General features: G+C 39.3%; 1 protein-coding gene across 1 annotated transcript in view; it reads left to right on the forward strand.

Annotated features, from left to right (window-relative positions):
* Positions 1-17,034, forward strand: part of PRUNE2 (prune homolog 2 with BCH domain) — a 140,930-nt gene that overhangs the window by 14,874 nt on the left and 109,022 nt on the right. The gene's annotated exons all lie outside the window — the stretch shown is intronic.

Consider the following 17,034-nt stretch of genomic DNA (forward strand, 5'->3'; position numbering starts at 1 on the left):
TGGTTGGATGGCCGGGCCCAGAGAGTGGTGGTAAATGGAGTTAATAGATGTTGAGGCTCTGGAGCGAGTCCAGAGAAGAGCGACGAAGCTGGTGAGGGGCTGGAGAACAAGTCTTACAAGGAGTGGCTGAGAGAGCTGGGGTTGTTTATCCTGGAGAAGAGAAGGCTGAGAGGAAACCTTATTGCTCTCTACAACTACCTGACAAGAGGTTGTGGAGAGGAGGGAGCTGGCCTCCTCCCAAGTGACAGGGGACAGGGCAAGAGGGAATGGCCTCAAGCTCCACCAGGGGAGGTTCAGGCTTGACATCAGGAAAAAAATTTTCACAGAAAGGGTCATTGGGCACTGGAACAGGCTGCCCAGGGAGGTGGTTGAGTCACCATCCCTGGAGGTGTTTAAGGCACAGGTGGACGAGGTGCTAAGGGGCATGGTTTAGTGATTGATAGGAATGGTTGGACTCAATGATCCAGTAGGTCTTTTCCAACCTAGTGATTCTGTGATTCCTACTGTGCCAGCCAGTGAGGTACAGATTAATTTTTTTGAGTATCTTACAATGTTTAGGATAAATTAGCTGTTCACATATGATTGTTTATGAACTGTTCTACCTTAAAAAATGCTATCCTTTGCTAGATAACCAGACAGTTCATCCTGTCTGCCTCTGACATTATTTCTTTTTGCATTTTGCTGCTCTGGAAAATAAGCAAGGATGCTAAACAAGGTGTGAAATTACATTCTGAAACTTTATAGCCTGCTTAATTACATATATCCTCCATTGTTAACTGAGTGCTTAATCACTTATCTTTTAAGCTAGTTAGATATTCATTGTAATTCTTTGCACATTTTGATTTTCAGAGCTTAGAATTGTATTGTTTGATGATGTTGTGGAAAAAGCAGCTTAGCTGCCATTTTAAAAAGTGTTTAAAATCTAGGTGCTTCTCTCCCAACCAGATAGTAATTACTGATACTGAATTAAGATCAGTCTGTAAGAGCAGAATCTCCTCCTTGCTTCCATAAATCAGAAGTGATTATACAAATGAAGCTCATAGGTAATCAAGGGACAAGAAATTCTGCTTAAGAAGTGCTAGGCTTGTGGCAGAAGCAGGAAAAAAACATCAGTATTTCATAGCGTTTTCGAACAGAGGAAGCAGCTCCGTGGTACAATAGCAGAAGTTACGGCTGGAGTACTAATCTGACATGTTCTGTCCAATTTGAAAGCTTAAAAAGTGATATAATATTGCATTCTAGTCACTGTAAGATAAATCATAGAATAACCAGGTTGGAAGAGACCCACCGGATCATCAAGTCCAACCATTCCTATCAACATCTCTCTCAGGCATATGAAAATGTCTGTTAAAGATATATTGCATGTGAGAACATGAGACCAGTTATGAAGTACAGGTTTCGATTTTAATGTTTCAAAAGTGATTACATAGATGCTTTAGGTAGAAAACATATATGTTAGCAAAACAATAGAAACCAAGGTAGACGAAAGTGGAAGGAAGGTGTAAACACAGTTTTCATTTAACCCATATTGTTAAAATGCCACTTACATCTAGTTCAGTTGTTTCTGTGCTCAAACTGTCTGTTACTCTTGCGGGCAGAGAGAAACACTAACCCACTCTCTGTGCAAGTGGGTTAATGGACTAGAGAGTCCCTGAGCAGAGTTCTCTGCCTTAAGCACCTAAACCTGACCATAGTGCAAGGCTGAGGACTATTTCTGAAATCCCTCTGAACCAGCCAAGAGATAGTGTCTGCATTTTGTGCATGTGCATGCACGTACATGCACTCATATACATGGTGTAAGGCTCTAGTGATGCAAAAGGATGCAGTGTATTATATTTCCCACTGATCTCCAGGGAGGTTTCTTCTGGAAATTGTTGAGATGTGCAAGAAGATTCCTAAGGTGATGAGGGTGGAGACCTTACTGAATAAGGCCAATCTGTTTGGCATCTTTTCTTTCATAGGTATTAGAAATACTGTTCTTTTAGGTAAATTTACATCTGCAAAGAAAGGGGAAATTACACTTTCCTTATGCCCCTACTGTATGTTATAGCTTTTGTTTTTCTAACAAAAACTGTTCAGGAAATAAAGTACTCTTAATGCTCTGTTTTCACTTTTATATGAAGGAAAAATTTGAAGGCCTTAGCAGCAAGACTTCTGAGGAGTGGCTGAGGTCACTTGGCTAGTTCAGCTTGGAGAAGAGAAAGCTGAGGGGTGACCTCATCCCTCATCACAGCCTGCAGCTTCCTCAAGGCCAGTGGAAGAATAGGTGGTGATCTCCTCTCTCTGGTGACCAGTGATAGGACACGGGGCAATGGAATGAAGCTGCGTCAGTGGGAATTCAGATTGGACATCAGGAAAAGATTCTTTGTTGGGAGTGTGGGCGGTCACTGGAACGGACTCCTCAGGCAAATGGTCATGCCACTAAACCGGTCAGAGTTCAAGGAGCGTCTGAACAATTGTCTTAGTTGTATGGTTTAATTTCAGGTAGAATTGCAAGGAGTATGTTGTTGGACTTGATGATACTTATGGGTCCCTTCCAACTTGAGATATTCTAGGGTGCTCTGAAATATGAAGAGGTTTTAGTTCTTCCTTTGAAACCAAACTAAATCTGGTAAACAAAATTTCACAAAGCTTTCTACAAAATCTAAAAATGAACTGTTCTTCTGTATGATCATAATTTGACATAATTGGAAGTGTGTAAGAATACATGGCAGGCAGGGCAGGGCAGATGCACTTTCTGTATCTTTACAGAATACATGGGTACTCACAAGCCTGTTTCTATCCCTGCACATTAATACCGAGTACAGTTTTGAACAAGATTGTCTTGGTCTTACACTTCTAAGTTAGGAGTATCTTGCTAGAAATCATGGAACTTTGTTTGAAATGGTTGGTGGATGAGACAGGGTCAAGGCCAGGGAGCGAAAACCACAGAACAAAAAGAGAGAGAGAGGGAAAAGTGGTAAGTAGAATGAAATTATGCAAGATATTATTTATTGAAGTGTCCTATTTGGCTCCTGGTTGTCTCAAGAACCTAAATAAACTTGAAAACTTGAATTGAGTCTTGAATACTTCCTCCTTTCCTCATGCTTAAATTCTCCGTCTGCCATTTTTAGTTACTGTTAAAGAGATATTCATTCCAAGGGTCCAGCTTTACATAATCACAAGTATTTCTGAGGGCATCTAATTAATGTGTATCAACATGCATGAAGTTTAAAATAGCTCACGCCCATGGAGCTTTAGTAACTAGGTCTTTTTTCTGGCAAGCCTTTATGAGAACATCTATATAGATTGGATACAATAGTTGAACTGGGAAGCCAGAGAGTGATGTAAATTAAGGGGACCAAATGTCAGCTGGAATAAGTGGTGCGTGTTTAGCCACAGAGAGATGGGTTTTCCCCAGCATCTCCTCTTTGATGCTTGTAGCTTCTGCAGCTGTATGGTCTGTGAGAAGAAAGTGTTTTCTGCTTGTTCTGAAGAAGTGCACACTGAGACACAATGCTATTTTTAGTTTTGACAGGGTGGTCTGTCCTCCAGTACCTAATATTAAAGCTGCCTAGTCCCTGTCTCTTTAAGACACATCTCTTGTAAGTGCATGTTTTGAAGTGACCCTGAAGGAAGGAATCAACAAGTCTCATTTTAGTATCGAATATTTGAATCTGATTTGAGAAAAAGAAAGATACAGAACATCAGTGTGGTGTGTTCTTTTTAGCTAACGGTAGTTTGTAAGGTAGATGTACTCAGTAAGTCAGCTGTGATACCTTGTTTTTTAGTCTTATAAACTTAAATAGAAGTAGTTCTTTTATATTCCAGGGTATCAAAAAGGAAATTATGCAGATATTCTGTCCTACTGAACATATGCACATGCCTACATGAATATGTATGTGCTCACACCAACTCGTGACGTGTAAAGTATCCAAATTTCTTACCTGTGGGCACTTCTGTATCTGTAATTTAATAGTCAAAGACTATTAAATACTTCAGGTAATTTGGAGATAGGAGCTTGGCTAAATTATAATTTGTGCAGTAAACTTTGAAGAAAGAGCAAATTGTCTTTACTGAGATCAATAATAAGAAAACAAGTAAGTAACACTGGCACAGCTCAGCCCTCTAGAGCAAGACCAAAGATATTTTTGAGGAAATAGGAGAAATGTACTAGTCATAGAATCATAGAACGGTTTGAGTTGGAAGGGACCTTAAAGATCATCTAATTCCAACCCCCATGCCTTAGATCCAAGCACCCTTGTTCCACTAGGTCAGGCTTACCCATCCAACCTGGCCTTGAACGGTTCCAGGGAGGAGGCATCCACAACTTTCCTGGGCAACCTGTTCCTTTGGTGAACCCTCATTGTGAAGAATTTTCTCCTTATGTCTAATCTAAATCTTCCCCTCTCCAATTTATAGCCATTCCCCCATGTCATATCACTACATGCCTTTGTAAACAGTCCCTCCCCAGCTTTCTTGTAGCCCCGTTCAGGTATTGGAAGGTCGCTACAAGGTCTCCTCAGAGCCTTCTCCAGCCTGAACAACCTCAACTGTCTCAGCCGTTCCTCATATGGGAGGTGCTCCAGCCCTATGATCATCCTTGTAGCCCTCCTCTGGGCCTGTTCCAACAGTTCCATATCCTTCTTATCTTAAGGATTCCAAAACTGGACACAATACTCCAGGTGGGGGTCTCACAAGAGCAGAATAGAGGGGCAGAATCACCTCCCTCGACCTGCTGGCCACACTTCTTTTGATGCAGTCTAGCATACGTTTGGCCTTCTGGGCATTGCTGGCTCATGTTGAGCTTCTCATCAACCAGCAGCCCCAAGTCCTTCTCTTGCAGGGCTGCTCTCAATCACATCATCCCCCATTCTGTATCTGAACCAGGGATTGCCCGGACCCAGGTGTAGGACCTTACACTTGGCCTTGTTGAACTTCATGAGGATCTCACAGGCTCACTTCTCCTGCTTGTCCAGGTCCCTCTGGATGACATCCTGTCCTTCTGATGTGGCAACTACCCCACTCAGCTTGATGTCTTCTGCAGACTTGCTGAGGTTGTACACTATCTCACTGTCTATATAATTGATAAAGATATTAAATAGCACTGGTACCAGTATGGACCCCTGAGGGACACCACTTGACGTGGATCCCCATCTGGATATAGAGCTGTTGACCACTACTCAGTGAATATGATCATCCAACCAATTTCTTATCCACCAACCAGTCCACCAATCCAGTCCTTCTCTCTCCAGTTTAGAAAGAATGTTGTGGGGGCCCATGTCAAAGACTTTACAGAAGTCTGGATAGAGTATATCTGCTTGTTTTCTCATGTCCACTGCTGTGGTTACCCCATCATTGAAAGCCACTAGGTTGGTTGTACAGGACTTGCCCTTGGTGAAGCTGTGCTGGCTGCCACTAATCGCCTCCCTGTCCTCCCTGTGCTTCAGCATGGCTTCTAGGAGGATCTGTTCCATGATATTGAGTACTGTGTACTTGAGTAGTGAAGTACTGTGTCCAGTGCTGGAATCCTCAATGTAAGAAGGATATGGAACTGTTGGAACGGGTCCAGAGTAGGGCTACAAGGATGATCAGAGGACTGGAGCGCCTTCTCTCTGAGGACAGGCTGAGAAAGTTGGGCTTGTTCAGCCTGGAGAAGAGAAGGCTCTGAGGAGATCTTATAGCGACCTTCCAGTACCTGAAAGGAGCCTACAAGAAAGCTGGAGAGGGACTATTCATAAAAGCTTGTGATGATAGGCCAGGGGGAATGGATATAAACTGGAGAAAGGCAGATTTAGACTAGATGCTATGAGGAATTTCTTCACCATGAGAGTGGTGAGGCACTGGGACAGGTTGCCAAGGGAAGTTCTGGATGCCCCATCCCTGGATGTGTTTATGGCCAGGTTGGATGAGGCCTTGGGTAACCTGATCTAGTGGGATATCTCTGCTCATGGCAGGGGTTTGGAACCAGGTGATCTTTAAGGTCCCTTCCAACCTTAACTATTCTATGATTCTATGATCTTCCCAGGCACAGAGGTGAGGCTGACAGGCTGGTAGTTCCCAGGGTAATCTTTTCTACTGTTTTTTAAAATGGGCACAATATTACCCTTCTTCGAGTAAGCAGGGACTTTTCCTGACTGCTGTGACTTTTCAAATATCACGGAGAGTGGCTTGGCAACCACATCGGCCAATTCTCTCAGGACTGTGGGATGCATCTCATCAGATCCCATAGACTTATGTATGTTTGGGTTCCTCAGGTGGTCATGAACCTGATCCTCCCCTACTGTTGGGGCTTTACCACCCTCATCCCCGTTGTCCATTGACCCAGGAGGGGTGAGGAGAGCAGTTGTCAGTGAAGACTGGGGCAAAAAAAGTTGTTAAGTACCTCAGCCTTCTTCTCGTCTTTTGATATGAGGTCACCATTTTCATCCATCGGCGGGGCTATGCTTACTTTAACCTTCCTTTCCTGATTGATGTACCTGTAGAAGCCCTTCTTGTTTGTCTTCCCTTGCCAAGTTCAGCTCCAGCTGAAGGAAGAAGGCTTCATTGCTTGGCTCTCCTTGATTAGGTGGCCTGTAGTGTACACCAGCCACAAGGTTCCTTTTGCTGCCTCAGTCTTTTATTTTGATCCACAAGCTTTCATTCTGTTTGTGGTTACTCTTCAAAGACAGCTCTTCACACTCTATCCATTTCCTGATACAGAGGGCAACACTTCCACCCCTCCTTCCTGGTGTGTCCCTTCTGAACAGCCTGTAGCCATCCATAGGCACACTCCAGTCATGGCATTCATCTCACCAAGTTTCAATGATGGCAAACATCACAGCTTTCTAGTAGCAGGGTAGCTTCCAGTTCCTCCTGTTTGTTGCCCAAGCTTCATGTGTTTGTACAGAGGCACTTCATCTGGGCTGTAGGCCACATCACCTTCTCAGTGGACGACCCCATGTTTCCCTTAACGTGTTCTGCAGAAGTTTTCTTCCTGGCACCTACTACCTCAGGAGCCTCTCGTTCATCTCTACAAGCTCCTGAGCCAAGACCCTCCTCCCGCTTTGAGAAAGGTGGCTCCTGTCTGATTCCTGTAAACCTGGTGATGTGTAGGCCATCTCATTGTCAAAAAACCCCAAGTTATTACAGTGACACCAGCCACAAAGCCATGTATTAATATACTGGACCTGTCTGTTTTTTCCAATGTCATCATCTGTAACTGGAAGGAGGATGGAAAAAAATCACCTGGGCCCTGGATTCCCTCACTAGCTCTCCCAAGGCCCTGAAATCTCTTAATCACCGTTGGGCTACGTACTGCAGCTTCATCACCTCCCACATGGAAGAGCAGTAACAGGTAGTAGTCTGATGGCCTTGCCAGACTGCGGAATTTCCTAGCAACAGCCGTTACCCAGGTTCCTGGGAGGCAGCAGACTTCCCTGTGAGTAGGGTCTGCTTGACATATTTTACCCTCTGTTTCCCTCAGCAGGGAGTCTTCTACAACTATGACTCGCCTTTTCCTCCTTGTGGCAGTTGTAGTAATACAGGGCAGGAGTGTTGTTCTTGTCTTGGCTCTTCCTGTAATGTAGACTCTTCCAGAAAGCTCCTAAGCTTCATGGTCTTTCTGGAGCTTTAATTTGAGGTTCAGTTTGAGCTGTAATTGGCATTAATATCAGATCTGTGGTATTTGGAGAATCAATTGCACTTACATAGCATTTTAAAAGGTATTTTTGTATCTGACAGTAATAATGTTTTGCATCTGGGAACAATACCATGCTGCTAGGTTTGCTTTTGACACAATTTCTGAAATTTTTGCTTGTTTTCTTTCTTTTCCCTCTTTGCCTTTGCTTATGATGAGTCTGTGCTAGTTTAGTTTTTAGATACGGAGTGTCATGTTATTTGTATTATTTGGCCATGACAAATGAAGGACGTGCTTAGACAGGGATTGTATGTCCTCTGTGTCCTGCTATTTGCAAAATATTCAGGCTCCCAAATGTGATTGTAATTTTTTTCTGAGGAATTATGCATTAATTGAGAGATCTTGTAATTTAAATATTTTCTACTACATTCTCTAGATGTTGTTCTTTTTTTATGCTGGAACATTTCTGAGAAGAGAATTCCATTCATGAGGAACTGTTAGAAATTTTCTCTATGTTGTGCATAAATAGCATTTGAACTTGTTCCCTCTTCTTGTTAAGCACAACTAACACTGTATCACTTTGTATGAGATTAATTTATTTTACAAACTAAATGTCAGCATAGTAAAAACTGCGTTTTTTCTTGGTAATGTTAGCTTAAGCATGTTGCACAGCTTAAATGCTTCAGAGTGTACCTTGCATAATAAAACAGGTTATTTTATGTCATACTCTTGGTAAAGTATGTATACGTTTCTGTCTAGATTTCTAATGTACCTTTTAAAGAAAATGAAATACAAATTAAACTTTTAAGCTAATTGTCACAGTAACTGCCATAATTGTTAGCATCCTGGTTCTCCAAACTGGTGAAAATCATTACAATGTATTTGTAAGGCTGGTTTTAAAATCACAGGAATGCAATATTCATGTGACTTCAGCAAGTGGACACGGACCTCCTCTGATAGCCATAACAGTCTGTCTTTATAAGTAGACCTCATTATCAAAATTTGCTTTTCATATATTACTGTGATTGCAATACATGACTCAAATCACAAAGCCTCTGTGGGTTGCGCCTCTTATTAAATTTATGCTAATCTGTTACAGTTAGCTAGTCTGTTTGAGTAATCACGTAGTGGAGTATCTCAAATATCTTTGAAGTTAGTATGTTCTTTTAAGACCTGGTGTGCTTTTTAAATGCAGAAATGAGAAGTGTATTTTGATACTTATTTATATGTATGGACATCATCTAGAGCCAGAGATTCAGTGTTCAAAAATGACTGTGTATAAATATGTTGCTGTTATATCTTGTCCTCTTTGACTGATTCTGAGGAAGAATATTGTTCTACTTAGCTGATTAAGAAAGGAAAGAATTATGCCATGTTTGTTTTTAAGACTCTTCTAATTCCACTAATACTGGGCAGATACCCTTTTGACTGCAATGACTGGCCAGCACATGCTTCCCATATAAGGGAAAGCAAGATACACATAGCTGTTCTTCTTGCTCTTTCAGTGCAAAATCCTTATATTACATAAAATGCTGTGTAAGGGTCCTCCAGTCTTCTGAGATTTATGCAATTAACTAAGCAGAAATAATAAGCTGAAGAATGTCAGATTGAGAACAGGGAGTGACCTTACACTGCAAAACTGTGAATCATCACCAGTTTCTGGTGTTACCACTGTTCCTGTTCTGACAAGTGCTTAACTGGATACTTTTCGATATCTCTGAGGGTAGTCAAACCACTTTTTTAGCACCTTGAACACCTTGAGAGTACAGAGGAATTTTAGTTCATGATCACTGCATTCTTATAGCTGGAAACACAGGAATTGTCTTATTGGCACATACTAAACATTCATGTCATGGAGTATGTTTTGTTGCTGCTCACCAAGGTAGGGTTTAATTACAATCAAATTCTAAACGCCTTACCAGCGTTCCCAGTTTGCCAGCAGAAAAGAGTGGCTGCTATGATCAGTCTTGTGCATCAGATATTTTCACTTGCATAGGTCCCTTTTTGTAATTAGGGCTAGGGTTTTTTTGTTTTTTTTTTTTTTTCTCTGTAGGTTGTTTGGGGTTTTTTTTCTCCACACTCCCAGAGATTTAAGGACTTCTCTCTGTACAAGACGTGATCTAGGAGTGATAGGTGCTCTGGGATTGTGTTACCTTCAGAATCAACTTAAGCAAATTTAGAGCACCGTGGTTTGGTGAAAGTAAGGTATTGGCCTAAGAAGCAGCGGACTGTTCTTTGCTAGCTTACTTATCTCTCCTTACCTTTGGACTCTTTGTTCTTAACTACAGTAGTAACTGAAATCAATGGATGCTGCTTTTCCTAACAGTATTCTTTTCAGTTGAAAACCAAGAAGGGTTTGACTGTTGAGGAAAATCAAGCAAGACCCTGTGTAAGGGAGGACGCAGCTAACAGTGTTTTCCATAGATTAAAAACACATTAGTGTGTTAAATATAAATACAGAAGATACTGTAGATCTGTCAGTTGAAAGGTAACGTTGAAATATTCATGTAATCTATTTTGTTTGTTGTTAAACATGATTTTGTGTAAAATACTTACTGTCTTTTGAATTGGCTGGGGCAGCAGATTTGCTAGGGATGATGAATTGCCCATTTTCGTGTTAACTGAGAGGATTCAGCAAAGCTGTCATTAAAGAAGATTTCTGACTTAATCAGTGGCTACTGTCTTTTCATATGTGAATTTGTCAATTTATATCTACTGTTTCCTATGCTTAATAAAACTTGAAAATATAATTTATGAAAACTTTAATCAAAATGGATGAAATTGAGCCAAATCTTAAACAAAAAATTTCTCTTCTAGGTGTGTATTTGTTCTCATATTGTTAATATTTACCACATTTTTAATCAGAAATAAATGGCATAACACATCTGTAATTAGTTTTATAGCAATATCAACAGTGCTTATTTTTACTTTGTCATTGCACAATTTTTTTTGGCTATTATTTTCTTTACTTTTAAAGCAATATTTGATATCCTTGCCATGAAGACCATCTTTAATACTCTTTATTTCTATGATTCTCCGTATAACTTATCTTTTAACAGAAGAAATTGAACTGCTATGCCAAATAAAGTCTGTCTGTACATTCGATATGCTATTTACTATTACAGAAACTGCCATCTCTAACAGAGATGGGTTTTTTTTGGTAACTACAGTGACAATCTGACTAGAGCTCTATATGAGAAAGATGTATTTGTTGTATTGTGGTTCTTGATAGACCTTGATTCTTCTGGAACATTACTGTTATGACCAACATAACAGTTGTTCCTTTTCTTCCTGTACCAATTGTCCTAGTGTGTTAAATTTAAAACATGGCTTAGGTTCTATGTCAAGACAAAATAATGTGAAATGGGGCTGTGGTTCAGAAGGGCAATGATAATTATCACTGTAAATATTTTTTACAGTATCATCATCTGTATGTCAGTTCAAACTGTCATTGGCACTACACAAGAACAATAATGCAGGAGTCTTACACAAAATATGTGATCCCTAGATTCTTATTTTTTCAGCGAATCTTTTTAATGGGCATTGTGGTGCCCTGTGAGGATTTTAACTATTGCAATGCTGAACTCTGAAGTGCAAGGAGGAATGGGAAATGCAGATTTGAGTGTATTGCTTCCTATAGTTCTTTCCCAGCTTGCCCCAAGTGTAGGAGATAGTCACAATTCCACCTCCTGATAACTTTTTGCTTACTCTGGAGGATATTTTTCAAAGTGATTGTTATTTTTTTCAGTTCTTTTGCTACTTTTCCATTGTCAATTGCACTTGACAAATATAAGGATTAGATTCAGTGTTTTCCCAGATACACTATATACAAAGGCATGTAAGTCTGTGCTCAGACTTTTCTTTCTCCTGAAAAAATCTTAAAGCCTAAGTGGTATTTTAAGTGTTTTCCCTGAATCCCAAACACTCAGTTTCAGTTTCCAACCCTTTTCTCATTGAATATTATGAGGAAATTTTTCAGTAAATTAGGACTAGTGTTCCATTTCTTCAGATAGGGATGGTTGTAGGTTTTTTTTTGGTTTTATGGGAGTGTATTTTACCTGATCTGTCTCATTATAAGGAAAACTAACATCAGCAGAGCAAGAATGAGTGGTTTAGATTGCTACTGTATATTGCCTTTCAGCACACTTTAATTAAAGTGGCATTTGTTTGTCCTGTAATATCACCATTCCCTAATCAATGTACTGAGCAAGCACCATAGTGACAAGATAAGTTGCTTTGTTTTGTTCCATATGTCTGTGTTCCAAATTTTCCATAGTTTTAATTGGTTCCCTGCAGAATAACATTTACAAGCATATGGTATGGATAATGCTGACTGCATTTGTTACCATATATTTTAGTGCATTGGTGGCACTAGATCACTAAGCCTTTAAATGTGATTATGAGGTTATTTAATGCAGTCAATAGTGTGCTTAAAACACAGCAAAAATCTGAAGGGAGACAAATGTTATCGAGGAAATATGTTTGAATGCCTTCCTAATGCTTCAAGCATAGATAGGGAAGTATGATTCAGAAGAGGTTTTGCTGAAGCATACTTCATCACCTAAGAGCAATTTGGAAAGGTCTTTGAAGGCTACTTGTCATCACAAGAGGAATGCGTGTGGGAACAGGGAATGCAGAAAAGGCAAAATACAAGATAAGTTGAAGGTTATTGACTTCTGAAGAAATGCACTGGCTTTAGCTGATGAAATGGAATGCTGGATCAGCCCATAAATCTCACATGTCTGACTTAGAAGACATCAGCACTACATTTTTACACTGATTTTTCTCTAGCAGAAGATGGCCAATCCAGAGGAAAATGTGAACGACTGAGAAGTCCCCAGTCATCTCAGCATGTATGAAGATCTGAGTTCAGCAGTTATTGACATAGGTGTTGGATTATGTCTTTTTGATTGTGCTGGAGAGGAGAGTGTGTCATGATGCAGAATAGAGAGTTGAAGAAGAATTCAGTGGGTCATTGTATTAATGACCATTTTTGATTTCATGAGCAGACTGGGAAGTCAGACACAGACAAAACAATAAGAGAAAGAGGATCACTCCATACATTTCTGATGTATGGATTGTGCCCTTTGCATATAGATTCAAGAGTTACCATATCCCTTTTGTCCCTAGCCTGAGCTCAGCCTAATTTACTAAAAAAATTACTTTCAAGTTCCTAATATTTTAACTTCATCCATGTAAAAAAGTATTAGACATTAAAGCAGCACAAGTTCTAATTTTGTTAGTGACTAGGCATATGCTGAAAAGCACATGAATATTGCAAGTAATACAAGAATGTGATGATACATTTTTTCTTTCTTGTGTGTAGTGCATACATGACTTATTATAGTGAGGACAGTTCAGGGATCTAAACAGTATAGACATAACTAGTTACTGTATGAATAAAAAGGCAGTGCCTTCTTAGGGTGGAACATACGTTTCTATTCTCATAACATCCCAAATAAAAAAAGTGATTGTTTGTGTAAAATTAAGTTTCATTCTGAGTCTTCATTTCTTAGTGCACTGTCATTTCACTAACAAGCACAGTGTTGCAAGATAACTTTTAATCTGCACTCAGCTTCTGCTGATAATCAACCCAACATCTACCTATCTATCACAAAGACTCTTGGACTTAAACATGTTATAATAATAAAATTCCCTCATGGAAAATGAGGGAATTTTTTTACAGAAAAGAGGGAACTGCCGATAAAGAGAAAGGGCTTTTGGGGAATGGTGTTTGCAGCAGGTGTAAAGGACAGCAGGTGAATACTTGTTAATTGCTTTCAGATTTTTGGTATGAAAAAAGAAATAGTGACTAAAATAATACTGAAGTTAAGAAGTGCTGCATCTTTTCTGGGGCAGTCTTATCAGACAATGAGTAAAAAGCCAAAGACTTTTAACTGTTGTAGCATGATAAAAACCTGTTGAACGAGAAAGGCAGAAATGAGAGTGACTTTCGTCTCCTGATCATCTCTGTCATCCTCATTTTAGGATAAGTCACTGATGGAAGTATAGTGTGTATGATTTCATTGTTAGCATGGACTACTTGTTTGTCTTGAGTCATTTAAAATTAAGTTCTTTATGGAGAGAAGGCAGAAGTTTACACAGAAGATCTGATGGAAATTTGAAAGTGTAGCTATGCATACAGTTTGTAGGTGCAATGTAGTGACAAACATTACCTAGAGCACACTGATCAAATTTGGAAGAAACATTAAGATTGCAAGATAATACAATGGAAAAAAAAAGAGAAGAATAGAGTAGCACCTGCTTATACATTATTGATAGAAACACAAAAAATTCAGTCTTATTATATGATCACTATGGTATTTCTGCTGGGCTGTTGGCTCACTTCAAGGTATGGTCTCCTGTTTGACTTGGTGCATAACACCTAAGGGCTACACTGACTTAAGAAACATGAAGCTCAATTCCTAAGGCTCTTGAACAGCAAGTTCGGTGCCTCCTAAGTCTTGGTGAATTTGTTCTCAGCTGCAAAGTGGCTCTTAGCGTTTCAGAGAAGAAGCTACAGTCAGGTGTTAAGACTTTGACAGACACAAGTAAATAAACTGCGCTGTTTGAGTAGAAATAGATGTTAAATTTTATTTTTCACAATGTGAATAAATGTATGTGATAAGTTAGAAAGTATTTCAAGAACAGGCAGAGCAGACTTGAATGCAGTTATATTATGTAAAGTTAATTACAAATTAAAAAGAGAGTAGATATGTGCAGTTGGTAGGAATTCTTTCTTGAACATTGTGAAGTTTGTCTGTCTGCAGAATGCCAAATCAGAACTTGTTGGTGTTGCAGAAATATTGAACTGAATTCTTAGCAGCCGTAGCTGACTGTGCCAATTCATGATTCAAAATGATTGGGAATATCAGCATGCTTGTATGTAAGAATGTGATTTTGGGAAATGGCATTTTTAAATACAACTCTCTTTAGCAAGCTGTTAACTCTTAAATATGGCTTTTAAAGTATTAACTTCAGAAGACCAGTAATTCTTTTTTGACAAGGCTGTGTTGAGCCTCCTGTGGGAAATGCAAGCACCATTAGAGTGGTGAGTGTAGTTAAGATCACGTAAAATATGTGTACCAGTTAGGCCCCAGGTAAGTTCTATGTGCATGACACCTATGGTGCAAAGACCTTTTTCTAAGCTTTGTCATAGACTAGTCATCGTCTTTTGTCATCAGATCTTATTCAACACAAAATATCAGGTGATGTTTTGTGCCTATCCAATAATTTCTGAGAGGGCTATTGAATTTTTATTACCCTTCCATGTTTGTTTATCTTTTTTGAGAGGCAGTATCTACCATACAAAAGCAGATGATGTGAATTTAGGGAATTGCCCGTTTGTTTTTTTCTATATTTTATTCTGCATGTGAGACTGATGTTTGCTGTAAAAGCTTTTTTTAAGATCCATAATTAAAGCAACATTATACAAATAATTCCAGCAGATAATGATTAAAATATGCACACTGGAAATTATGTTGGTTAAAGAAAAATCCACTATGTAACCATGTATGTTACAGCTATTACAGTAAATTACAATATATATTATATGCTAACCATCTTTTTTTTTTTCCAAGGCAAATATAAAGCTTTCTTGTGAAGAGACTTTGGGAATATTAAACTAACTTGAACCTTGCGTCAAATACTAAATTAACTTTGCCTTGGCTTAAAGCCGTTTCTTTGACAGTGGTGGAGGATAATCAACTTAAAAGCCATCAGGCGGATGGAAATATAAAGCTGCCTGATATTATAAGGCCAATGCAGGATGTACTCCAAAGTGACCACTCAATACAGTTCCAAAGTCTACTGAGTAGGTTCAAAAACCCTCTCTTGTGTTAGTAAATTATTAAAATCTCAGTTGCAGTATTTATTACAACCTTGTCCTTGTTCCAGAGTAGTTTTTTTTCCCCATGCATCTCCAAGAGAGCTGAGTGTGTCTCTGCAGTTGTGCTCCCTCATTAGTGCTTGAGCCGCAAACTTGGAAAAGCTCTCAACATTATATCTGACACTGCTTTATTAGCTGACTCTTCAGCTTCTTCTTTGTTAATATGCTGCTGTTGAGCCATATAGCTCCTTCTTTCAAATAATTGTTATCCTTGACAAGACAGCAAAATACATTGATTTTATTGCAGGTTAGGAAGAGAAGATCCAGTAAGATTTGAGGGAAAAAGAAAATAGTGATTCAGAAATCAAGGCTGTGTGTGGCTGTAGTGATGGATGTGGGGTGTGGGGTGTATGTATAAAGGAGAGGGAAAAGAGTAAAATTTTTGCCTTGAGACAGTGAGTGTTTTGTAGAAAATTTCTTCAGTATTTATCTTGCGGGATCATTTCTGCTTCTGTATTAACAGAAGAAGAAAAGAAGAGACAATGTAGTTTTTGATTGGGAAATTGTCTTGTGATGGATCACTGTAGTAATACATCCTAGCCAGTTTTGCAAACCTAATTGTCAGTGTATACATTATGTTTGAATAAATCAACTGTTTGTTGCAGGTAAGAATGAATAAAATGTTTTTTTTTTTTCTGCAGCAGCATAAAGCTACAATTGCCATATTAATAATTTTGTGTTATTAAAAACAACTGGGCAGCTAGGAGAGTTCAGAGTATCAGAAGAGATCTCTTACTAAATTGCACAAGTAACTTAGTGTTTACAGATCTCTTCATCAACCTCTTATATTTTTAAATTCTTAGAGATATTGAGGGTTCATGATTTCTTTCAGGTTTAGCTATGGTAGCTGCTAGAGTTAATCATATTTTAGTTCTACTGCAGCTAAGTCTCACAGAATTTATGGATCTAAAGCTTCATCTTCCTGTCTGTGAGCTTCCCTGCTAGTGTCTTTGCTTCAAAGAGCTGGAAGAGAAAGCCTCATATCCATGTACCTGTTTATTATCTGGCTGGTTGATTAGCAAGCAGAAGTCTTATGAGGACTAGTTGTATCTGGGATGATGGAAGAGAAACGGCTGCTTTTATGGAGAGTATACTTTTTGGAAGGTTATTATTAGTAAGTACTAGTAGGGTGCTAAAAAGGAATTCAGGGACCTACACATGGGGAGAAGAACTACTGGTGAAATCACGTCTTGGACCTGCAAGAGAGGAAGGAAAAGAGAATAATAAAGTTGTGCTTAGTGAATAGAAAAACAGAGTGGGAAGGGTGAAAGAAAGATATCACTGATCTTTAACACAGCATATGAGGACTGTCAGTGGAAGGTCTACCTTGTGTCTTGATCTAGAAAAATTAGATAGGAGATCAAGTCGCACAGCAGACAGTAGCACATGCTTTTTTGTTGGTTTGTGAACCATGAGCAGCCATAGAAGCTGAGGAGACAGTCACCCCAGCCTTTGAAAAGGCAGTACCAACTTAACAGAAGAAACTTTGCACAAACATCTGTCAGAGCTGAAGATGTCACCTGAGTTGGTGAATGCCATTTCATTTATA

The sequence above is a fragment of the Phaenicophaeus curvirostris genome, chromosome Z (genome assembly GCF_032191515.1).
Source record: "Phaenicophaeus curvirostris isolate KB17595 chromosome Z, BPBGC_Pcur_1.0, whole genome shotgun sequence".
Taxonomy (NCBI): Eukaryota; Metazoa; Chordata; class Aves; order Cuculiformes; family Cuculidae; genus Phaenicophaeus; species Phaenicophaeus curvirostris.